At 43.3% G+C, this 25,026-nt stretch overlaps 1 protein-coding gene across 1 annotated transcript in view; it reads right to left on the reverse strand.

Annotated features, from left to right (window-relative positions):
• Nucleotides 1-25,026, reverse strand: part of LSAMP (limbic system associated membrane protein) — a 1,027,179-nt gene that overhangs the window by 820,945 nt on the left and 181,208 nt on the right. The window lies entirely within an intron of this gene.

The raw sequence follows: 25,026 nt of genomic DNA on the forward strand, positions 1-25,026 counted from the left end.
GGGAAGGGTCCAGAAGGGCTCCAGCTTTTTTGCCTTTAAATACTCCCTACTGTCCTCAACCAAGAAAGCTGTTCTCCCCCTTTCTCTTTGCCATAAAGCAAGAGGATTTAGAGAAAATTCAAAGGCAACATTTTCAGAAGTTGACACATCTGAGGCAACTGAGGATGGAGACTTGAGACTTCTGAACACCCTCTACCTCATTCTGCATGCATTGGTCATAGGTGATTAAAGTGGCAGGTCTGGAAGGGCAAGAAACTTGAAGAGTTGCAGTTTTGTTATGGAGGGCCTGGAGTCTCTTCACAGTTGAGGTTGTAATCAGTTTCCTCCACTCTCAGCTTTAACTTAAATAACTCTTCATACACATTTCTCTAACTTCAGCTAGTAATTGCAGGGTTTGGTATTGAAGCAAAAAAGATTGGTTTTCCCCCTTCCCTCCTCCTCACTACAGTTTGAAGAATTTGGACCTGTAATTCAAAGAGTTAGCCAATGCCAGACTGAATGTTTGCCAGACTAAATGTTTCCTTAGCTTCTTTCACTTGAGAAAACACCCCCCCCCCCTCCAAAAAACAAGGGTTTTTTTCATCTCCTCAAATGATTCAAAATTTAAATCTCTTTGAAAACATATGCATAGGCAGCAGTTGCAGAAAATAATGTGCAAGTAAGAAAGTCAAAATAACCAATGCATTTAGCTGTGTTAACCTAAGCAAGCGTGTATGTAGTTGGCATTCTGTAGCCAATGTTAGCTGGAAAACCTCCCAAAAGCTGAAATCACATGATCAAGGAGTTTTTCTGGTTTTAGACAAAACCAAAATCTCTTAAAAACTAGAAGACTCTTTTCCACTTATGACACGGAAAGTCATCACTTTCCACTTGCTCTGGAAGTAGCAAACTACTGCATACAGAAAACACAAAAATCTTCCTATGCCGTACTAAAGCAGATTAGACTTTCCATTACTTCGGCTCTGTTTTTTATTTCTAGAGGTTAAAGTCTTGGCCCCAATTATATGTGGAACCTAGTATTTTTGCTATTTGCATAAACCTTATGTTTGCACTGGATTCAATACAAAATGCAATCCAGCCATTTAGTTTGCTCCTGCAAAACTACCAAGCCTTCCCCAAAAAAGGAAAAAAAATGAAAAAATCATCTCTGCAAGTTGTAAATCTTCCATTTTTCCATATTGATTGCCATTTTCAAATTTCTGTAGGTGGCCAATTAACAAATCTTTTAAAATATCATTAGAAAGAAATCAAGTGCATCTGCTGTAACAGAGAACATAATGTGGCAAAGAGCGACATATCTGTCCAGGTGCTCTGTAAGCCTTGCAGACACTGTTTTTTAGCAATTCACTCCCATACACAGAGAAGATTCCTGTAAGAAATAGGGAGCTACTTCAGTTGCCCAAGCCGCAAGTGTACAGGGCAGGACAAGGAAGCAGCAAAGTCAATGGGCAGAAATCCAAAGGTATCCAGAGTGGAAAGATGATGGGGGCAAACAGGGTCCTTAAGCTGCTCATGAATTAGCCTGCACAGAGTACCAGTAGAAATATGGGCCCCACATAAAGAAATGAAACCTTGCACAGGCTTCATTAATTTAACGATTACTGTGACTTGCATCTGTAAATAGTTACGTACACGTGTATCTTGAGTCACACGTAGTTCTTCTGATCCTAGTAAGAACTCACAAACTTTATACAACTTACGTATGCATATGGATACAGAAATATGTGGCTGCTGCACTTAGACCTCCCTTCTGGACATCTAACATTCAGCAAATAAATATGGGAAAAGGAAAGCAAATCCATCTTGCTGTATGAGGCCTGGTAAAATAAGAGCTGACTTAACACTGTGTTGCTGCATGTTCCAAAATACCCTTAATTTTCCCTGCCTCATGGGCATCAACTACCCATTTCTGAAAGATGCACTTCTAACAACCACTACCAGACATTCAAAAAATCATCATCTACAGGAAAACAAATCCATGGAAAGCATGACATTTTGACATCCTGCCCTCCTCTGGACAATTTAATCTGGCATGTAAGTAATGTACTGGTCTGGTTTGATGAAATGGACAGTCCGACCCTTTCTTTACACTTGAAGATTGATTGATTGTTGGTACCTGAACAATTAAGCCTTAGCAAACAGTCAAAAAGAGAAACAAACCCTTGGCCACAACATTTAATTTCTGCTAGCAACATTTCACAGCTGTTCCTTCCCTGTTTACTCAAAGGAACTTACATCTTCCTTTGTAAAATGCTTTACGTTCCCACCCTCATTTCCATACTCTGCTGTAGGTAAAAACCTATTTCCTTTGAGTTCCTTAATTGAAATACATCTAATTCCACAGGCGCTTTCCAAGATTTGTTTACAGCAGAACTAGCCACTTAAAAAGCAACAATGTTTTTTAAAGGAACACATTCCCTTATTCATACTGCAAACAACTCCGATTATTGTCAGGGGGAGTATTCTCAAATATGTCTCATCTTTTACCCTCTCCCTGTTAGCCTTTTGCACTCCTCTCAGCTTGGACAATGAAAATCAATGCAGCCTCTTTCCTTTTGCTCTACAGTGAATTTTAGTATCAGGTGACAGGGGAGCAGTTTTTGTTTTAAAACAACCCTTTGTGCTGGAACTTTTACAAAAATGAGCTACTTAATGGGAATTATTTGCTCTTGGCTTGTATGAGAAAAAAAAAGAAACAGAAAAAACAAACCAAAACAAACAACCACCACCTTTTTGTTTTTTTTTCCTTTTTAAACAAAGCAGAAATTTGTCAGCCAAATAGGAATTGACAGCATTCCTTTAAAAAGCAAAATAAAGCTCGCCCCAGCTGGGCACTCACCAGGCTGCTATATTTGTGCCTCACGTGCTGGGCCCATGTGCAATCCAGCTCCCCTTGATCTGAACAGGCTTGCTGCACGGTGTCTTCCCTAGTCCCCCCGGCACACTTACGCTTTTCCTCTGCCTCCCGCTCCGTGTCACCCCTGTGCCCCACTGCAGTGCAGCTGATCCAAGCCCCCAGGAGCAGCTCAGACTCTGGTGCTGGCTCCGGCACCAAACTCGTACAAAGCTCAAGCCCACCATTCCCTCAGACCTCAGAACTGCAAGGGAAGGCTGGAAATTGCCATTCACCCTTCCAGAAATACATCCTAGAGAAAACTTACAGTCTCTGCTGAGGTTTCCCCAATTATTTGTTCTTTAATTTGGCTGGCATGAGAAACTGAAAAATATGTAAGAATACTACAAAGCATTTACAATTGTATTCTGACTCTGTTTCCTCATCACCTGGAGACATTTTTGGGATTAGTCTGCTAAGTACCCAAGGGTCCTAGATCATAAACAGGAAACACAACTGCTTTTTTCCTTTGAGCAGCTGAATTTTCTCCTGCTACCTGGTTTCACAATTAAAACACATCCTTCCATTATTAAAACATGAATTTTTGTTCTTCCCTGTGACCAAGCTTCTTCTGGTTCTTCAACCTCCCTGAAGGCTCCCGTTCACAAGTAAGGATGACAGCCATCGTGTTGACTTAAAATGTCCTGCCTCTGTCCTAATGCAGAGAGACTTGAGATGCTCATACTTGAGAAGCTCCTACAACTCTGTGCTTTGCAGCCTGGAATTTTAAGATAAATGGTCGTGAATTTCACTGTGGCTTAGAACGCCAGACCACAAACTGCAGTTATTCAGGATCTGCTTCTTGAGAAGCTCAGTTGTCCAGGGATGGGACAGGCAGGATCTGCAATCTGAGTGTTCTAGGTTGTGCAGCATGACTTGGTATTAATTCCTGAGATCTCTGTCCTTCTGGCAGAAGATATTTCAACTTTTCCTTTTCCTTCTCTGAAGAAAACATTAATCAGCTATGTGTGGCTGTCTGTCTGCCCTCCTCTTGCCCCCAATCTCAAGTTGTTCCCATTTGAAGGAGACACACCAAGACTTAATGAGCTTTCCTTCTGACACCAATGCATTTGTTACAGCTTCTGAACACTGGCCACAATTCATGACTGGTTCTCCAAATCAGCACAGGGCATTTCCATTTACCTTTTTACTACAAAAAACATGTTTTAATGAAATCCAAAGTGAGTGATCAGCTACAAACTAAGGGCATGTTTCTGAAACAGAAAATGAAACAATGGGTCTCCTTGGTCTGTCTGTATCAACATGGAGCATTTCTGACAGACTTAATTCTTATCAGCGTCAGACAAGAAAGTCATCAACATTAAATTGTTCCTACTAAAAACAGTGTCCTGAACAAAGGATGATGGAATTCAAAGTGAAGAGAGAGAACTGGTGGTTGAGTTAATTTTCCTTCTTGGGGTTCAGTTCAGCTCCTCCTGAAAAGGGTTTTTGTTTGCTTGTTGTATTACCATTTATATGCAGGTCATCTGAGTGTGCAGGGGGCAGGAAGTGGGGAGGGAATTCCTGCCAATAAATCCTCTTTGACAATTGCTTTGTAGTTTCAGTATTTGCAAACTGCTAAACAAATTAAGAATAGAAAGAGGAAAAAAAATAATTAGGTCTTCAGCAGTCATCTGGCATCCTATTTTAAGCCTGTTTCTGATGACATGTCCTCTGACATTTTTTTATAATGTCAGTGACTTTTAAAATTAGAGTTCAATCAACTAATTTTGAGTGCTCTTGTGTATTAAATTTCAACAAGATGAGTCTACTAAAGTAGTTTCAATCTGTCTTTTGTTTTGGTTGGGTTTTTTTGTTGTTTTTTTTTTTTTTTTGGGTGTGTGTGCTATAAACTGACAAAGTGAATGAAAGGACATTTTGTCCTCTGAAAAACTTCTATCTTACGTAGCTATAGGCAGGGACTCAGTGAATCCTGTGCATTTCATACTAGGTAAAAACCCCTTAGTTGAGGCTTCACACGGTCTGTCTTCTGGGGAGGGTTTTATTCCTTTGTTTATCTATCTCATAAGGCAAACATCTGTTCAAAATCAGGTAAACTCCAGTTGAAACTTTAACTACAGAATAGCTACAGTCGATTCAGAATAAATTCTCTTGGAAGAATTCATTCACCATAGCCCTTGCACCAATTATTCTCCATATGCAGAAAACTACAAACAACAAATTATTTTACAGAAGGAAACACATTAAAATTTGCATTGTAACACAAGTAACTTTAAGGTTGGAATGTAAAAAGAGTTTCCATATACAACAGCATGGAAACAAAAACAGACATTGGTTAGACTTTGTGCATTTTCAATTTACTCCTTTTGCACAGTTGTGGCAATAGAAATGGATATTCAAAAAAGAAATCAAAAGAAAAACGTAAAAGTGAAGACACTTGAGAAGCCACTTCTGTTAGAGAAGAGATCTTAATGTGGACCTATATCAACTGTAGGAGTGACCGGATTTAACACAAGAAAATAACACAATCAGGTTGTTACTGGTACTGATACGTAAATCAGAGCAGAGCTGCAAGAAGTGGGCTGTTCAACTTCAATGAGCATTAAATGAGAAAAAACAAACGCAAAGCATCCATGAAGTTCATGCAATGTGAGGCAAGCCCAAAGGAATTCAAATGCCCAAGTAAACAAAACTGCTAACCAGTGACCCAGTGGGAGAAGGGCAGTTACGCAGCAGCTCCAATCGTCTGCCTTTGCAGCTCAGACAGCACTTACAAATGTTGTTGATGTATGTACATCGACTCGGGGAGAGACAAGGAGAAGGAAGAAGTTAAAGGGAAACACCATTATGGCAGCAAAAGTTCTAGAGGAGAAAGAGCTGCAGTCCCAAAGAATCTTTTTGGTGATGCAATTTTTCTTAATACCTGGAAATGGGGATTATGCAAGCAGAAGGTGACTTCGGTGAGAGTGAACAAGGAATGATAGGGTTAAAACCCCATGCAAAGAGTAAGAAGTAAAACAGGCATATAAAAACAAGGAGCTTCAATGAAGCACACTGCAATGCACACAGAAACAGATAGGAAGGCTCTCGTGGGAAGTAAGGCTAAAGGAGAAAGGAGGCAAGGAAAGCTGGCAATTCCTCCATGAAACAATACTGAGAGACCCAATGCAGAGTGTTCAATATTGCAGCAGATGGGAAGGCAGGACAGAAGGAAAGAGGAAACCAACCAAACCAAATTGTGAGCACTTTCCTGAACTGATACAAAGGGAGCAGACAGACTGTAGACCAGGCTACTAAGGTGGGGGTATAAGGATGCAGGGATGCAGTCAAAAAGTAATAAGAGATCTTCCCCTTTGTTCACTAGCATTGAGAAAAACAGAAAGAAAAGTGTTAATGGAAAGGGACAGATGACAGTCTAAAGCAGGGGTGTCAAAATCATTTTCAGTTGGGCCACATCAGCCTTGCAGTTGCTTTCAAAGGGCCAAAGGTAATTTTAGGAGTGTATAAATGTAACTACTCCTACATTTATTCAGTCCTAAAATTACATTAGTCCCTTTGAAGGCAATTGTGAGGCTGATGTGGCCCCCAGTGAAAACAAGTTTGACACCCTTAGTCCAAAGGCTGAATAATTTCCAGAGGCCAGTTCATTAAGAAGGTCAAATGCAGGTGTCTAACACTATGCTATTAATGTTAATGGCATGAAAGCTCAAGCCATGAAAGCCCAGAAAAAACCCAGAAGAATATGTTTTCAAGCTGTCTGGTCCCAAGGAACTTCTTCCTTTGAACACCTGGAGAACTGGCTGAAGCAATTTCAGTTCATGGAGAACATGAATAATAGAAAACAGAAAAGATTTTAGAAGTCTTGAAAGGGGAAACATGATGTCTAGCTTTAAAAAATTATGCTAGAGAATTACAGACCACTCAGTTTAACTTCCATCCCAAGAAAAAATATTGAAACAAATAATCGAACTATATGTAAGAAGCTAAAAGGATAAGTACGCAGAGATGAGTAACAGACCCTGTTGAATTGTCAGAAAGAAATTGTGTCAAGCCAATTTAATTTCTTTGTGTGACAGGTAATGGGCCTTGGGCAAAGGTGACAAGCAATAGATGCCATATATCTTGACTCTTAGTAGGATTTGTGACACCAGTGCCTGTGATATTCTCTTCAGCAATCTCAGAAAACATGGACTAGTAACTACTCAAGGGTAGGTGTAAAACCAGTGGCATAGCCTTACTCAGAGGGCAGCTCTCAGTGGTTTCTGTCAAAAAGGGAAGCTGCACTGAGTGAGATTCCCCATAGGTCTCTCCCTAGACAAATATGCTGAACATTGTCCTCAACCTGGTGTGGGGTATAAATCTGGCTTATAAATCATGCAGATGATACCTTGCTAGGAAGACTGCAAGAATGCCGAAAGCTGAGATTAGGATTTAGAAGGATTTTTACAACATGGAGAAGCACTTAAAAACTGAATTAATTTAACAAAGATCAATTAAAGCCTTTAACAAGAATAAACAACTGCATGGACTCAAGATAAGGGAACAACTAATTAGTCAGAAGTTCTTCAGAAAGAAAATAATCTGAGGTGGGCAGAATGTAGCGATTTGTCAGCTGGACTTATATCAGCAGCATTATAGTATTGTGAAAAAGGCAAATATCAGGTAGACATAGGAATCTGGACACATGATATGATCTTTCCACTCTACCAAGTATTGAGTGGCTTCAGCTGGAATACTGTGTCCTGTTTCGGACGTTACACTTTAAGATACAGACCCAAGAAGAGAAATCCTAGAGGAGGGCAAACAAGAACAGTTCTAAGCCTATAAAACACCTCTTTCAGGGGTAAATTGAAGAAGTTGGGCTAATCAGTCAGCAGAAGGGAAGACTGGAGGAGGCATGATAAGAATCTTCATGTATATAAAATAATGTTTGCAAAAGAGAACAGAATAATTTGTTGTTCATGTCCACTTCAGACAGAGCAAGGTGTAACTGGCTTGAATTTCAGAAAGATAACATGCTAACTGTCAAGCAGAATGAAAACTCTATTGGTAAGCATGGTAAAGTACTACCGGTCTGCTTAGGGAGGGTGTGGATTTTCCATTACTGGACAGCTTTCAAAACAATTTGTATGGCAGGAGTGACAGATGTACAGGTGACTGCTTCAAGGCAGAGAGATGGACTCGTGAAGTTTTTAGGACCCTTTCAGTTCTATTTTTAAGTCTATCTGAAAGTGTTCAGGTAAAAGCACTTTGAATGCTGGCATCAACCTTGCTTGCCACTAAAAATGATGTTTGAGAGACTCAATCAAAAAAAAGAAGTAATGCTTTAGGTGTATTTCCTGAAATGTGTGTTCCCTGCCACTACTCTGCAAGATGAAATCACCAGAACTTTGCCTTCTGAGCTTCAGAGAGAGACTGTCGTTGCAAGGGTTATATTAGCATCAATTCAAAGACATTATTTATCAGAAAAAACCTAAAACTTTTATTGCGACTTAAAGCCTGTTAACACTCACACTAATAAAGCCCCAAGCATCTGGGTAACATACTCGTAGAGAGAAAGCATAAGCTGATTTAGGTAAAACAAGAGAGACTGTGTGGGATTTAACTTGAATGTGAGGTCTCAGATTTCCATTGTGCAGACTGTCTTCAGATATGTTGGTGGGTTAAGAAATGTGCCGAAATCTTAAGGGAATACTTTTAAGCACAATCTTGAAGTAAATTGAATTAAATCACTCCTCTCCACACCAAATTTTCACAGGGAGTGCTAACAATAAATACACAAATATCTTCGTAAGGGCTTCATTAAGATCACTTATATTTGAAGCTTTTTTTTTCAGTCATCTCCAAATGCCACTGATCTTCTATAGCAAAATCTTTCCAACATCTTGACAACCAAGATGGCAAATTCTACTAAAGCAGTTTACTCAGGAGTCTTAAGGATAAATATACCTTACAGAATGACATACTAGTAGAAAAACTACTTTAGATGGTAGCAGAGATTGTCCCTGGGACCACGATTCATCCTGAAGGCATCCTCAGGAGAACAGGCCTGAGTTTTAAGTCAGAGCCATGGACTCCATTTTTAGCAATGCCCTGCCCTGTGCAATCCTCCTGTGCTTCTGGACAGCCCCTTGTAGAAAGGGAAGCATCTGAGCTGCTATGCCCAGCCCCAACCTACCAGCAAGATCGACTCTGAAGGCTGCTGGCACCTACTTGCAAGCCTCCCTGAGTACCCAAAGTGCAACTGTTCCCTAACCTTTCTCTTTGGTGCTCTGGTATGTTTCCAGTATGTCTCCATATTGGTGCATTAGGGGTAATTAATCAGGATCTACATAGCTGGCTTCAAGGTTTCGCAACCACCTAGTAAAGGCTATAGTGATACTTAGTACTTGAAACATGTGGTTTGTGGGAAACAGCTATAGCACCTCATCTGTGCAACAGCTGAACTTCAGAGACTGGACAATCTGGGACCAGATCAGAGAACAAACAGGGGGTCAGAAATTTAGGGAAATACACAGGTGGAAATGGACCTCCTGAGGTCTCTAGTCCAACCCCCTGCTCAAGACCTGCTCAGCAAGACCAGTGTCATGTCAGACTTCCTTCAGAAAGTTGTGATGCTTCTTGGCTTTAATTCTCTATATTGGTGCATCTCTGCTGTGCTCAGAGTGCTTATTTTTCTGCTTGCTTGGGATACAGGTGCTGTTCTACCTGAAGTGCTAGCTGGCTTGCATCAGCACATATGTATTTTGGAATCTGTGAGAGGGAAGGATGGATGAAACAACACAGAAGAAAGAAGGTCCTGTCACTTGCCTGGGATCCCTGAAGTAGTTCCATTTCCCTCCTCTGCCAGAGATTTCCTCTGTAGCCATGGACACCTCACCCACCACCACATCTAATCTAACATCTTACCTATGAGATAGACTTCTATCATAAGCTCCCATTATAGACTAGAGAGAAAGATCACAGGTCCAGAGAGCATTGCATCCCATCCTACACCAGGTATCTAATTTGGGTGGTTTGACCCCTCTCTTGAGTTTCTGAGCCTCCCATGAAAAAGAAGATAACACTGTTGTTTTACAGGGGTATTACATGCATCAGTACAGTGAATACTTTCATATCTGCAGATACTAACCATGACCAAGACCACAGAAGAACAAGAGACAGAAACCTATGGCAAGAATTTTTGCTCTTTCTTACTCATCTCAGTCACCAGAGCTGGACAAATTATTTGCAGCAAAAATTTGGCAACTTTTCATTGTGAAATTTTGGCACATAGACATTTTTGATTAATTTGTTCCTTATGCAAATGCATTCAAAACAAAATTGATGAGAACGTATGTCAGTCCATGGACTAAACATAAAACTTTTCCCCATGACTAGAGTAAATTAAAAAATTCAAATATGAAATGAAATGTATTTATTTTTGGCAAAGAAAGGGACAAAACGACAGCATCCTCACACATTTCTATTTGAATAAGTTAAATCACAACATCCAACCATAACTCTTTCACGAATTCATATGCTCTTCAAACACTGGCTAGCAAATCACTTGGTATGACAAAAGAAAGTCAAATAATACTGGTAATTCTCCCTGACTGGATAAGTTCAAGCTGACAGGACTTTTATAAGCACATACATTTTTTCATTGTTTATTTCTGTGATTCCATAATCATAAACAAAAGTCACCCAAGTAATGTTTCTGAAAGAAAAATGAATGGAGTAGTGAAAATAAGCCTGGCCAGCATGCAGGGAGAGGGAAGACTGTAGGATCCCACACCGTAGCAAGAAGACCTCTCAAATCCTGCTAGTGCAGCTGCAGGCAGACATATTTGCACAAGGTGCTCTGTGGGGATAGGAGAGCCAGGGGTAACCTGTTGGGGAGCAGTGGTGGCCTGTCAGGTTTGTGACTGAGATTAGAGGCTGCAGGATAAATCCTGCATGAAGAAACGTCCCCCTGCCTGCTGTAGCAAGAATTACTCAGGCTACGGGTTTCATCCTAGTGCTGAAGTAAACCAACTCTGAGCATCGTTCTGCAGGGAGAGGTTGGTACAGGAGCTGCAGCTACCCTAATGCACTGCTGTTTCTGGAGAAACAAACATTAGCAAAGGCTTTTTTATGGAATTCATTTACCATAGCTCTTTCTGATGACAGGCTGCTGGGGAGCAGAGTTATGACATCCAGAAACTGACAACAAGAGCAATAAAACCTGACATATATCATGAAAGCCAAGCTATGGTACTATGTGTAATTAACAGAGTGTAATTATTCACCTCGAGAAGGACTTTGATGGATGCCTCATAGTTAATTCTTTTTTCCTGTGTTTCATCTTCTCTCTTTCATGCAGCCAGGAAAGCTAGCTTGCAATTTTCATCTTTTTGCCCCGTTTCTCATCCAAAGATGTTATATCTTTATGGCCTATGGCCAGGCTTGGACCAATCCCAGGCTTGATACTTCATCTAACCCTGGAGATGTTTAGTTTCAGGTCTAGCTTTTGGAGCTGAGGAGGCATTATAGTAGCCCAAAATGGACCACTTAGTTAACGTGTATTAAAACTCTGAGCATGCCCAGTTGTCACTTAGATGTTTCCAGCATCCTATGCATAAGAGCAATCTACCTTTTCCTAAGAGCATCGTGCCTCTCTTCCTTAGTGTCCAGTAAACCCTGACACAAGCTACAGCTGAACAGGAGTGTTTATTTCCGCCAAATTCTTTGAATTGACAAGAAATCTTAACAGAAAAGAGAGCATCAGGAAGAGTTTGAACAGTTGCCCAGTCCCAATAAGATGCAGAGGAGTCGCTTAAAATCTGCAGTACCATCCACACAGTGGGCTCAGTGGTGTTTGTTGGCGTGCACTGCTTTTGCATGGGAGGAGAAGTAACTGGGGAGGATTTGGCTCAAGCTCTGAAAATCAGAGGGAGAAGCTGCTACTGTACAAAATGTGATCATTTAAAAACACTGCAACCATGGGTAATGTGATCTGGCTGATGCATTGGGGACTGGATAGAAATTTAAGCTCAGTCACATAAATCTGAAGAGCTTCGCAACCCTTAAATGAAAGAGAAATTCATAGCCTCAAGACAAAATGACCGAAGCCTTATCTAAAGCCCATTGAAGGTGACTAGAATGACTCGATAGCCTTTTGGGGGTGCTGGATCAGGCCCCAGATGGACTCAGGCCCTCTGAAGAAGAGGCTAGGTAATCTTAACCCAGAAACAGAGACCTTTTAAAAGGCAGTGAAATGCACAGTTGATTTCTGTATGACTCAGTGAAGAATGAGTATCCATGTTGCATCATTTCAAAAAGAGAAAGCTGGAGATGAAGGGAATCTGAAAAACAAACCAGAAGAGAAATAGAAGTTCCTCTCATAATAACAGCCCCCTGGCCACATGATGTGGTTGAGTACACAAGCCCAGACAGACCCCAGATTTTGGCCAAATACACTACAAATGCAAAGACCAAAGAAAACCAAACCAAGAAACAAAAAAAACAACCAACCAACCAAACAAACAAATGAAAAAAACCAACAAAAAACACCACCAAGAGAGTCTGCACATTTAGAGAACAGAGAGGTAACAGCATATATATTTTTGTAGGCACAGAGAGTGCAAAATAAATGGCTCAGACAGGCAATCACAGCTAAACGTTAATGGCACGGCTGTATTCTTTTAAATTGGGTAACTGCAACGTGTTCCAGGGAAAATACTGGGACTTGAAAATGACATAGCCCAAGTCAGTAAAAAGTGATGTGTGTTGGAACCACTACAGAATCACAAATCCTCACGTCTCCAAATACCACTTTGATAAACTAGTCATTCCCATGTGATGCCCACTTAGAAAATGGTACTGTTCTCCCTAATGAGTACGAAAACTGAAATCTCATAATAGAAGAAAAAGCAAGCACTGATTGGTACAGAAGAACAATTTAGAGTTTGAAAGAATTACGTGGTTGTAACTGAGAAGTCAAATATGTTATGGATGTGTATTGATTCACATCACCGAAATGAAGTAATAAAGTCTGTATAGCATATTATCAAAATCACTAAAGAAAAGGACAGCTAAGATCATAGCAGAAAAACAAAAATGTTCCAAATATTAGGTATAGTACATACATTTCTGGAAGGAAAAAAAAGCTCAGTCTCTAAGCCAGTGATTTTTAATACACTATTTAGATATGATACACTGAATTTAAGTAAAGGCCATTTGGTACAAGTTCTGCTCCCGAGGTACTACAAAGAGTAATTGCACAGATCTTTGAGGGATTACGAGGTGACAGACTTTTAATGGATGATGTTTTAATTTGGGTACAGGGAAGTTAACAGAAAGAAAGACTTTGGCAAGTATTGCAGGAAACCAGGAAGAAATGTCGACCCAGTACATAAAATACCTGTGGTCTTAAAAACAACTGTGGTCCGAGGATGGGCAAAGATGGCTTAACTGGGGTTCCAGATAAAATAAATGCAACAGTCGGATGTCTACCTTACAATATAAATTAGATCTACAGAGATTTATGAAGATTATAAACTGTATTCCATTATTCATTCAAATTCTAACTAGTGTCAATATGTCCTTAAGGAATTGCTGGAAAATTAAGCTACCTGGTATCGGAGAGATTAATATGAACAAGGAAATAAACAGTTAAAAACAGTGACACTAATCCAGCAGCTTAAAAATATCATAATGATGTTTTCTGAAAAGCCATAATACGTGCATCTCTTACCTATTTAGACTGAGATTTCTAAGCAGAACAGACAGAAACTATCGCCAGGTTGACAAAGAAGTGCTAGTAATTTTATTTGCTCCTCTAAACTTCCTTCAATCCAGATAAATATGAAAGATATCGAGAAAAGAGACTACAAAGCACTTTGAAGTGGTTGTAAAAAATATTTTGCCTAATTTTCACAGAAACTAAGCATTAGCTTGAATTGGAATTGCAGACAGTAAGCACCTCACAAAATCAGTCCATTTGTCTTTGGCTTCATCTACAACTTCATAGATAAAGCTGATGTTCTTTTACCAGGGAAGAAAATTTCAAAGGCACAAATTGCTGTTTGATGCCCGGTGTCTAATGCACAGCTATATTCATAGCTGAAAGTTGAAGGTTTAAAAATTTCCTTTATTTTCATTTGGATTGTAATTGGATTTAAAAGTGCATGCCAAACATTGCTATCATGGCAATGAAAAAAAACATTTATATTCAGTGAACTGTGTTTTCTGATATAATCAAAACACATACAGTAAAAATCACATCAACAATGCAGCTATCTGTGGTGTGGGATTCAGCAACTGTATTGCAGTGCTGAAGCAATCTGAAATAAAGGAGAAAGGGGAAGAAGTTTTAATTGCAATGAGGAGGAATTCAGAAAGAAGCATGCAACAATCTGTTTTGGAATTTAGCCAAGACATTGATGTTAACATCCCTACTTTTATGGCAAATATCATATGATCTGTAATGCCAGCACATCATCAGCACCTCATTTTGATGCACTCTGCAAAGGATTACTCCTCCATCCGCATAGGGAGCGGCACGCTGCGGCAGAGCACCCGATCAATCCTGACTCACAGAACTTGCCTCCATGGAGTTCCCATCAGAAAGTTCTCGAGCTTCCCATTTTCAGGCAGCTGACCCCACCTTACACCCCTTAGACTGGAGAGACCTATCACCACCTTAATATTAGGTGAAGTGGCTTCAGGCCATAACGTATCATGCCTCTAGAGGTAAGTGGAGGGAAGCAGCAACCAAAGTTTAAAGTTGGCAGCATTCACAAAAACCATGAATTTAGCAGCTTTCAGCAAATGTCCATAACACAGAAGACAGAAAATGTGGTATCTGTCAGACTCCCAGGACTGTGATAACAAGATGTGCAATAAGTCAAGATAGAGTGGATTAGTTCCTCTCTACGTGGAGCCCAGGAATGGTATGTCAGAATAAAACTGCCAGATCTGTAGGAAGCCTGTAAGGACATAAAGGGTACCGATCATTAGGACTGAAATACACTGGGAGAGCTGGTATGGGGAGCCCTGTGGTGGGAAAGCTGGGGATGGCAGTTGCACGGCTGGATGGTACTGCCCTGGCAGAGCTTTTCAGCGTGTGGTTGTTTCTAATCAGCTCTATCCATCATTCAGTTTTATATGGTGTGCAGTTTTGTGGCACCTAGGAGAAGAGCAGACAAGAGCCCTACAGCCCCAACTACTCTGCTTTGATATCTGTGGGCCCTTTAGGGAAGTCCCTTCCACAAGTCATCCTATAGGACTGTAATGCACTGAGCAAGCTGAGCTGCTTGGTGTGGCCAAGTGAGCAAATTGGTGAGTTGCACTGCTGGCAGCACTGATGGGCAGCAAACCATGTGCTGAGGACAGAGGTGTGCAGATCCTGCAGCAAGAAGCCACAGCTCACCGCTTCCTTCTGTGCCACTGAGTTTTTAATGTTTTGTTTCTCTCATCCACTCATCCCCTGTTACTGAGTCACAGGTTCCTGATGCTTTTTCTGATCTGCATTGAAATGCTATGGCAAGAGCACACAAGTTCAAATGCTCTGCTTTGTAGCCTCCTTCTCACAGCTTTGTTTCCATCTCTGCACGCCCTTTCCCATCTTTTCGCTCTCTCTCCCTTTCCTCATTATCTTGGCAAGAGAAGGAAAGGAAATACTGCAGAAATGAAAGATTAGTTTGCTGTATCATAAAGATGAGCTTTGTAATCACTTTCCTTTAAGCAAAGAATTAAAAGATAATAAAAGCCCTAATTAAGGACCTCGTTAGCTTAACTAGATTTTCATATGCAAAGTGATGTTCGCCACGTGCTGCTGCTGTCTGAAAATGCTGCCTGGCCCTATATAGAAAGCACCTGTGCTGACTCCCAACTGCATTTTCCTTCTTCATTTCACTTATCTTTTTTCTTTCCTCCTCCTTTCTCCTCTGTGCCAGGGTCCAGCAGGCTTAGGCTGATGTGAGGCTGCTTTGCACTGGGCTCATGTGAGACAGACTTGGCGAACCTTATGAACCACGTGGAAGAAACACATGAGACAAAAGGCATGGAAGATAGAGGAAGGCAGGAAAGACTGACAAGAGCTGAGAGCACACAGGCTCAGCCCATGAGGAAAGCAGAGGAAGAGCAGAGGAACCACTCAGGCCAAACTGGTCTGATGGCAGGTAGAGGCTGTATAGGTGCAGGATACATTTCAGGCCCGCTGAGCATGAGGATGCTTTGAGCAGGTCTGGACTGCCACAGGGCAGAGCTGGAGGGAAGACATGCTGGCTGGGGCTAGCCATGGTCTTGGTCCTGTACAGAACCTAGCTAAGATTTGGGCAAATATTGCATTAAGGGTCTAGCTTCGTCCTTGACTGGAAACAAGAGCTGGATCCTCAGAAACACTGTGCGAGGGGCTTTCCAGAGCTCCGTTCTGTGTCCCACAAGAACCTTGGTGCAGTCTAGCAGGTGGACAGGTAGCTGTTTGGGGATGTGCTTAATGGAAGCAATTAGGAAATCATTATACCACACTAATGTGAGCAGGTGAATGAACAAAATGACTGCTCGCTGTTGTGTGAGAAAGCAGCCTGGCCCGGCGGAGCGAAGAGCAGTCGGCTGTCTGCAGCACAGCCAGGCAGGCGCAGCCCGGGAGAGGACATGCAGAGCCAGGAGCAGGCATCCGCCCGGCTGTAACAATTTGATAAATTCCTACAGCTGGGAACTCAGCACGAGATGGGAATCGGGATTTTCATCCTCGTTAAAACTGTAATCGGAGCCTCATTCTATTTCGTTTAGACCCTGCTGTGAACGTGAGCAAACACCGCGGGGTGCTGAGCGGGGAGGTCACCCCGGGGTGATGGAGTGGCACGTTGGCCAGAAGCAGCGGGAGGCTGGACGGAGGGGATGGAGGCAGAGACCGGTGTGGCCTACACGCACCTTGGTGTAGGTATGCAAAGACCCCTGTGGTGTGCTCCCCAGTTTTCAACTGTTTGTTTTAATTTGATAATAAGAAAGAAAACATGTCAGCACTGAGTAGAGATGGGTTTGAAACGGAGACTCAGTGCTCAGTCTTCATCCTGAGCCTCTCATTGTAAGAGGTGGCAACTCTCACTCCAAACTTGGTGGACCTCAGATCCCTGTCTAAACCCCCCGTGACACAGTCAGTAGCCCCTATCTCAACTTTTAGGTGGGGGCAAGATGTAAAGCGACCTGCTATAGCATTATGGGATTGGAGACTGAGCTGATCCATTTATTAGCTGAGAAACTTCTTTGCTTAATATAATTGATTCTTGCCTTTCCTCTACAAAACACGGGAATAGCTTGATATGGGGTGAGGGGAGGTGGGATTCATCTAGTTTGAGAACAGAGGTGAAGAGCTATAAACCAGATCCAGCCATTGCATCCAGCACCCAGACACCAACTCCTGGCTGGTCTCATCTCCAATCATTAGATGTACTCGTGCAGAAGAGGAAATTGCCAATGTGCCTTAAATATAGTTGAAAAATAATCAGCACAAATCAAAGTACAGGCTGAGAGTGAGGCAGTTTGTTAGTGAGGGTCAGGCAAACTACCTTAATTTGGCCTTCCACCACTTCTCACCTTGTGGGCCAACAAGTGTATCGTGACTATTAGAACAACTTCTCTGAATGTTACAATTACTCATGTCAAATGAAAACGTAGTGCAGTTAACGCACATGCTGGCTCCCCGCTGCTACTGCTGATGATTATTGCTATTAGAGCATGACCAAACAGTCATTCAAATATAAACAGCAGATTTGTTTTGATGGTGTTCGTGGCCCATTTTATTCGCTTGCTGCGAACATTAACACAAATGGCTTTGGTTTGCAAGACCGTCCCCGGGGAGAGAAACAAAGTCAGGAGTACTGTTGTGCTGACTGTGTATCAGCTAAACTATCTGCACTGGAAGATTCTGCTTGGCTCTCTGGAAAACCTGACAGCCACCTCATCAGGGAGAAAAAGCAGAGCTATGCAAGTCCTAGTGCTGGTCACATAAGATGAGCAGACAGTACCTGAACAAAAAATCATGGCAAGCCACTGATGGGCAAATCTCACAGAAGCACATACCTGCCAACCATTCAGTAAACACTTAGGAATGACAGCTACATCAAAACGAGATATCCACCTCATTCGTACGAGTGTGTGATCCAAAGCCTACTAAAGGAAAAGGTGTCTTTCCGTTGACTGAAATGGTATGTGTGTTAGAGAGTAACACATGGGGCTAAATTCACTAAAAGCTCTGCTTGCTGTGAAAAGATTACTTGATTAAGAAGATTAATTATCATTATTGCTTTCACATCTATATTGCCCTTTAGTGGAATTCCTTATCTCCACATCAGTTTCCAAGATGGGAGCTCTGTTGCTCTCTCCATCTTTTCTGAGCTGCTTACTTCAAACAGGTTTTGCCTCGTAAAGATCAGAGCTAATCCTAATGGCCACTGATGCGATTACGTTGTGCAGCTTACTGCAGAAACTCTCCTTTGCAAACGGATGGCTGTAGAAGGTGGCAATCCTGAGATGCCAGGGATCCAAGTAATTACCTGACTGCACCAAGGCCATGGCTCTTGCCAGCTGCTTTGATAAGAAGCTCCCGTTTATCTCTTCCATAGAAGCACATATGCACTCTTGCACATCCCAGGACTGACTTTGAGGACAGGCCACAGTCTCCCAGCTTGCATTAATTCTGATGGGTTTGTGAGAGGTGTCAGCCTCCTCTGAGGAGTGCAGTGCTCTGAAGGGGGCTGCTGGCTGGTGCAGAGAGGACAGCTCAAGGGCCTGAGTCAGGAAAATTACTAAGAATGCAGGAAATGTACTGAGCACATGTTCTTCGAAAGCCTTTTCAGTGGAGGGTTAGATACAGGATAATAATATCTCTAGTATATAAAAGGCAGGCAGAAAAGTGCTGGTTTAGACATGAATATGAAGCTCTGAGGAGTCATACCCAGGTTGATTTCTAGTACTAGTTCCAAGGAAAGGTTACCTCTGGGACATGCAAGAGCTAAGGAACTTTGGACTGCATCCTCATGCTTGTACTTGTTTGGGCGTTTCCTCACACAGCAAAAAATATTAAGTTTCTTCAGGCCATGGTATAGATGACTGAGAAGAAATGTGACATCGAAACACAAACCCATGAGCGTCATGTATCAAGTGAATAAGAAAGATCATGTATAAAGTGAGTAAGAAAGATCATGTATAAAGTGAGTAAGAAAGATCTTTCACCATCTCTTCCAGTAGAAACAATGGGAATCCAGTGAAGTGGACAGGTGATGAGCAAATGCAAACTAAAGCATGTGGAGTAGGGTTCAGCTGTGGAACTCACTGCCACAGGACACTGCAGGAACCCAAAGAGCCATGAGACAAATTCACAAGGAACTACCAAGCACAGAGCAAACACAGCTGTCTCAGGAAGTCCCTGTGCTGTAAAACACTGGCAGCTCAGAGACTGTAACAGAGCAGTATCATTATATACTTATACCACTCTTACATTTTTCTCCTGGCATCTGCTATAGGTCACTGCTAGAAACATATGGGGGAAAGGCAGCTAGACAGATCCTTGGTTCTGCCTGGTATGTCAGTTCTTATGTTGCTGATTAATTGGGTGAGCTGTACAGCTCAGATCCTTAAGCAGGAAGTTAGGCATGTCTGTGCTTAGAGAGCTATGAAATGACGTGTTTCTCTTTATTTCTCTTGTCCTTTTTTTTTTTTTTTTTGTCTTTTTGTCAATTGTGTTTCATTATGTTTCCTATTCCAGGGGCCCCAAAGACCATCCCGAAGAGTAGAGCAGGAGCTCCTGGCAAAGTCTGAGCAGAAACAGAGTGTGACATCTACACATGACCCACATATGGTGTGATGAGGAGACATCATCACATACATCTACTCCCATTTGCTGTTTACTTGCAGGAGAGGTGTGTGAGCAGCAATGCTGTTCTAAGTAAATCCAGGACCTGAAAGTGCCAGTATAGCATGGCAAGGTACTCTGAGGATGATCTTCCTATATGTCAGTGTGAGTGTAAGATAGTACAGGCATCCATAGCAAGTGCAAACATGAGATAAACACGTGGAGGTGCACAGGTATCTGCAAAAGGAAGAGAGGAGAGAGAGAAGTACATCTGCAAACATTTTTTACAGTGCACGTATTTATAGTGTTTATCAGAATCTATCCATCCACACACTCTACAGGAAAGTGCAGCCTGCATGGCAGTGGTTTGTCTGAAATCAGGTGTGTGCAAGTATCTTCCAGGGCTGTGCTAGGGTATATGCACACCAACATACAAATCAAGCAAGTGGCAGATGACAGCATAGGGGTAAAAGGGCATTTGATGGGGAGACATGGGGGAAGGGTGCAGCATCACTCCTCAGGTGGAGCGGAGGAGGATCTGGGGTGCAATCCTCAAGGAGGCTTTTCCTATTTAGGCACTGAAATTCATTGCTCACAGAAACACTTTGATTTCGAAGAGAGGTATTTCAGGCATGCAGAAGAGGAAGGCATCTGTCCCACTCAGAGAGCAAAGAGCTGAGCAGCTGAAAATACTTGTGTCAAATCCTCACTTAGGCATCTCTTCCTCCTCCAGCCCTTGTTTTCCCTTCTCCCCCCCACTTCCCCATTCATTTCTCATTCTGTAGCTCTTCAGAACTAGGCCCTTCTCCTGATTAACATTTCAAACCCATTGATAGTTTGCGCTGGCTTAGACAAACTAATCATCATTAGCACTTCAAAAACCTGTCCAGCTTTCCCTCCCAGAGTCACAGGTGCCACACTCAGCTGCTTGGGGAAAAAAAATACGGCAGCCACAACAGGCTTTCCTGGCAAGGTCATCAGGATGTACCAGCTCCCAGCCCTGGCAGGCAGGGAGATTTAAGTCCCTGGATGCTGGTGTTCCCCAGATCCAGGCATCAGATAAAGCGTGAGGCCATCTAGCAGGAGGGCAGAAGGCTGCAGGCATCTTCTACTCTCCCAGGTCTTACAGCAAAGTGCTCTAGCACATTGAAACCTGTGCTGGAAGCACCTCTCACTTTCCAGGAAAAGCAAAGTCGATGTGCTGGAGATGGCTGTTTTCTTCCAGCCTGGCTGAGCTGGAGAGATGTTAATTGCTAGGGTTCGACTGGAATTTGCTGGGCTTGGTGTGGACACAATCTGCATACAGAAGGCTAGGTGCTTTTCCCAGTGGCCTGTATCTCATGTATTTATAGAGCAGGAAGATGCAGAAAATTAATAAACGACCCAGGGAGACCTGGGAATGATACAAGAACAGGTGAAGATCATATATAAATGCAGACTAATGGGAGGAAAAGAGTGATGGGCTGGAAGATGCTATCTGTGACACCTAGATACAAGTCTGCGATCGGACTGAAAGGAATGCTGGGGTGTGCTTCCGTATCTTTTTCCTGGATGTACCAAACCCCTCCCTATCAGGCAGAATCATCTCACACACCACCTATTTTCAAGGAATGACATTGTGATTCTACAATGGTGATTAGCTGGTATACAACATTGCTGTGGGAATGAAGGCTGTAAAGGTATGGAACAGATTTCCACCTCACTTCAGCTAATGCCAGCCTGGCCCTGGAGTGAGCTCAGGACCATTCCAGAGACAAAACCTTCATGACAGTGGCTGAAAAGAAGCAGTTTTGCCCAGCAGACCTGATTTTCAGCTGGGATGGAAGCAAAGGGGTCAACATGACTCTCAACATGACTCCTCCTAGGTCTATGTCTTGGATTCTCTTTTTGGTCAGACTGATATCAAAACAATGACTGGACAATGACTGGGAAAAAAAGATTGCTGGACTTACTGTACCTTGGGGGGTTCTCTGGGCTCTCATATATTATGTTTGTGAAGTGCACATCCATGAGGAGGATCTGAAATGCTGCTGAGCTTGTGTGCATCAGAGTTGCTTTGGAAATGCAGCTACCTGTTATGTAGCTGCTTTGCAGCATACACCAAGCTCACACAGAAGTCACAATGGGCTGAGAGGGACTATTTATAAGGTGACTAAAACCTTCTGACTGAAGCCCAGAACTAAAGCTGAACGGCAAAATGACAGAAGAAAAACTGTTGCGTGCCTCTGGAACCCAGGTCATAGGAATGCAAGAATCATCCAGGCAGGCTGGTGAGGAGATGTCACATACCTGGAAAACTGCCTAGCACTGAGGTCCACCCCAGGTTCCCTCTTCTCCCAGCACTCCTCTTTAGCTACACTCTAGTGCTCTAAACCCCTCTTCCATCAAGCATCCCAAGCAATCTGATCAGCCACAGCATCTGTATCCATCCTTCTCCAAATAAATCTGTGCAGAAACCAGGAGTGGAACACGTTCTACCTTGCCTCCCTACAGACATTTTGGAGTTAACCTGTTCTGACCTCTTCAGAGGCTCTGCCACTGTGTTGGTTTTGGCACAGAGTCCTCACATGCTTTGGAAGGTGCATGTGGCTGTGATGAGCTTGCCTCCATGGCTTGAGAAATCAGTTACAAGGGCGGATCAGTTCCAGAGAAGGTGGTATAACATTTCCAGTCCTTTTGCACAAGCTCACTTCATTATATGACACCACGACTTCTCTCCAGAATAAAAAAAAAAAATTAAAAAAGAAAAGATTGACTGCACAGCTCCCCATCCTCTGCTGCACAGGACATATATAAGCAACCCTATGGCACACCTCTTTCCACCCTACCAGCTTTCCTGAGATCCTCCCCCCCGCATCTAACAGTTATTTTGATGAACATGCTAGGATGAGTCCTAGCTCATAATTTTGCATGGCTATCACCTGGCAGCAACTTTGCTTGCCTATGAGATACAAGGGGATAGGGTAGGAGGTCAGTGCTATCACAGATGTTACTTTAGAGACTCCACACTCTTCCTGCTATCTACCAGAAGACTGGGCCTGTGGGAGCATCCTGTTTCCATGTTCCTGTGAAGCCAGTACTCAGGTACTGACAGTGTTTAAGGCAGCAGCAGAGTTTCACAAGTGAATCTGTGGGCAAAAGCATCTTTCCGTCTTCCAAGGTCTGCTCAGCCACTGACAGTCACCCCTCAGCTATGTGACTCCCTTGCTCCTGCAAATATTCACTCCATCCCACACCCCCACCAGCTTTCCTCCCCCAGCCTGCTATATTCTGACCTGAAAATAAAATACCCTTGTTTATGACACAATCGTCTGGCTTTAAAGCTGAGCACCCCGGAGGCTTCGGTCAAAATATCTGGCCTCCCTGCCTTTGACCAGCAAGAGGCTGGGGGAGCTGCCAGTGGCTGCAATAGCATCTGTACAGCCAAAAGCACCAGGCTCGGAACGCAGAGCCGGCCCACAGCAGCAGCTCGGGTCTGTTGCAGGATGCTGACAGAAGGGGGCAAAATCCATCTGCAGTCAGAGCTTCTTCCCTGCTTTTGCTTCCCTTGCTTCCTCTCACCCTGTCATCCCTTCAGCCTCGATCCCTTTTACAGCCTTCAGCCGGCCTGGCTGCCCCTGTGGAGGGGGCACTTTCACACCCCTCAGAAGGGGTGGCTGACAGGGCAGCCTGCAGCCTGGCCTGGGGTGTTCCCCTGATCTGCACCCCAAGACACAATAGCCTCGCAGCCTGGGGCAGGGACCAGGCCACATCATCTAACCCATCCCACTCACCTCCATGGACTTGGAGTGGCCTAGGACAAGGGGTCACCAGCCGACAGATAGCCAGATGAGGCTTTGCAGGTGGATGCTGTGGGCAATGCCAGGCTGAGCCTGAATACTAAGTTGCTGCATAACTATTGCTAAGGTGGCCATCAGTGCTGAGAGCAGCAGAAAAGCTGAGAGAACTGCAAGAAATGTCCCAAAGAATGGGTGAGAGAAATGGGGCAACAGGGATGATTGGCTTACTTCCATGCAGTGGACATTTAGGGTCAGATTTTCCTTCATCTTGCACGTTCTGTGGTTTGAGACAGGGTGGCAGAGTCCCGCTGCACTCAGTGCTGGGCAGTGGCCCCCAGATGGGCCCATCCATCTACAAGATTTGGGACAGGAAACAGCAAAAGTGTTTTTGGGACACAGAGAGCACAGCAACTTTCCAAATGATCATGTGTTGCTTTCAATCCTTCTCCATGCTATTTCTGGGGTCAGCTTTCACCTTTAGGAAAGCCCCAGTGCAGTGGACACCATCACTTCTCAGGGCCATGTGGAGTTTCAATTCCCTTGTGAGCTGGTAATCTAGGGATGCTGTGGGGTGACTTCTGCCAATTAAGAAAGCCTGGAAAAATGGGAATAGGAAAGGCATAAGAAAGCAGGCAATTCCTCTCAAACAGTATTACGCACACCACACCCCCCTCTTTTTTTTTCCTGCAAGTAAGCAACATTTTTTCCTCTCTTCCTCAGCTGGCTTGGTGACTTCTATTTCTGTATACATCAGTGAGTCCCTTCTCCTTACATCATCTGACGTGCCTACAGCCAACTCCTGTGAATTTCCTGTAAGTCTTACTGTAGCTGGCAGCTGCCCTTAAAGCCCCTCAGCTAGCAGACTCACATTGTTGACCAGGAAAGAGATTTTGCTTCCCTGGTTTCTAGATTTTGTGTTTGAGGAGGGCAGTGGGAGGAAGGAATGGAAAACGGGTACCTCCCTAAGCCCCAGCCTGGCTTCACTACTTCTTTTACACCTGTGGCATGGCAAGGAATGTGAGAAATTATTATTCTTATCTCCAGTTCCTGAGCTGTAGCCCCATCCCCATGCAACACAGGATGTTTCAGGGGCTGCTACTTACAGTAGCAGTGGGATTGCTTTCTGCTCAGCTGCCAGCAAAGTGTGGTCACCTCCGGGGACCGCCGACCGCAGCTGCGCAGCAGCCACACCACCACCTAGGAGAGCAGGTGAGGAACCAATGACCCACCTTACATCAGGGTCATAACTTCTAGAAATAGCAGATCTGCTGTGGAGTCTTGAATGATTGCTGATAGGCAAGGTCTCAGTTCCAAGATCTCCAGTCTGCAGCACCCACCAAATGTCAGCCCCTGGGGGCCAACCAGTCACCAGTCCATGGGAAAACCTGGCTGTGATCTCTCCTTCTCTCTCTAGCAGCTCTGAGGTTCTGATCAGGGTGACAGAGGGGTTGTCATATGCAGAGACAGGAGTTGGACTCGATGATCCTTATCGGTCCCTTCCGACTCAGTACATTCTATGATTTTATGACTCCAGGGCATATTTCTGCCTGTGCCTTGGGACAACGCCCTCTTGA

Source organism: Patagioenas fasciata, chromosome 1 (genome assembly GCF_037038585.1).
Source record: "Patagioenas fasciata isolate bPatFas1 chromosome 1, bPatFas1.hap1, whole genome shotgun sequence".
Taxonomy (NCBI): domain Eukaryota; kingdom Metazoa; phylum Chordata; class Aves; order Columbiformes; family Columbidae; genus Patagioenas; species Patagioenas fasciata.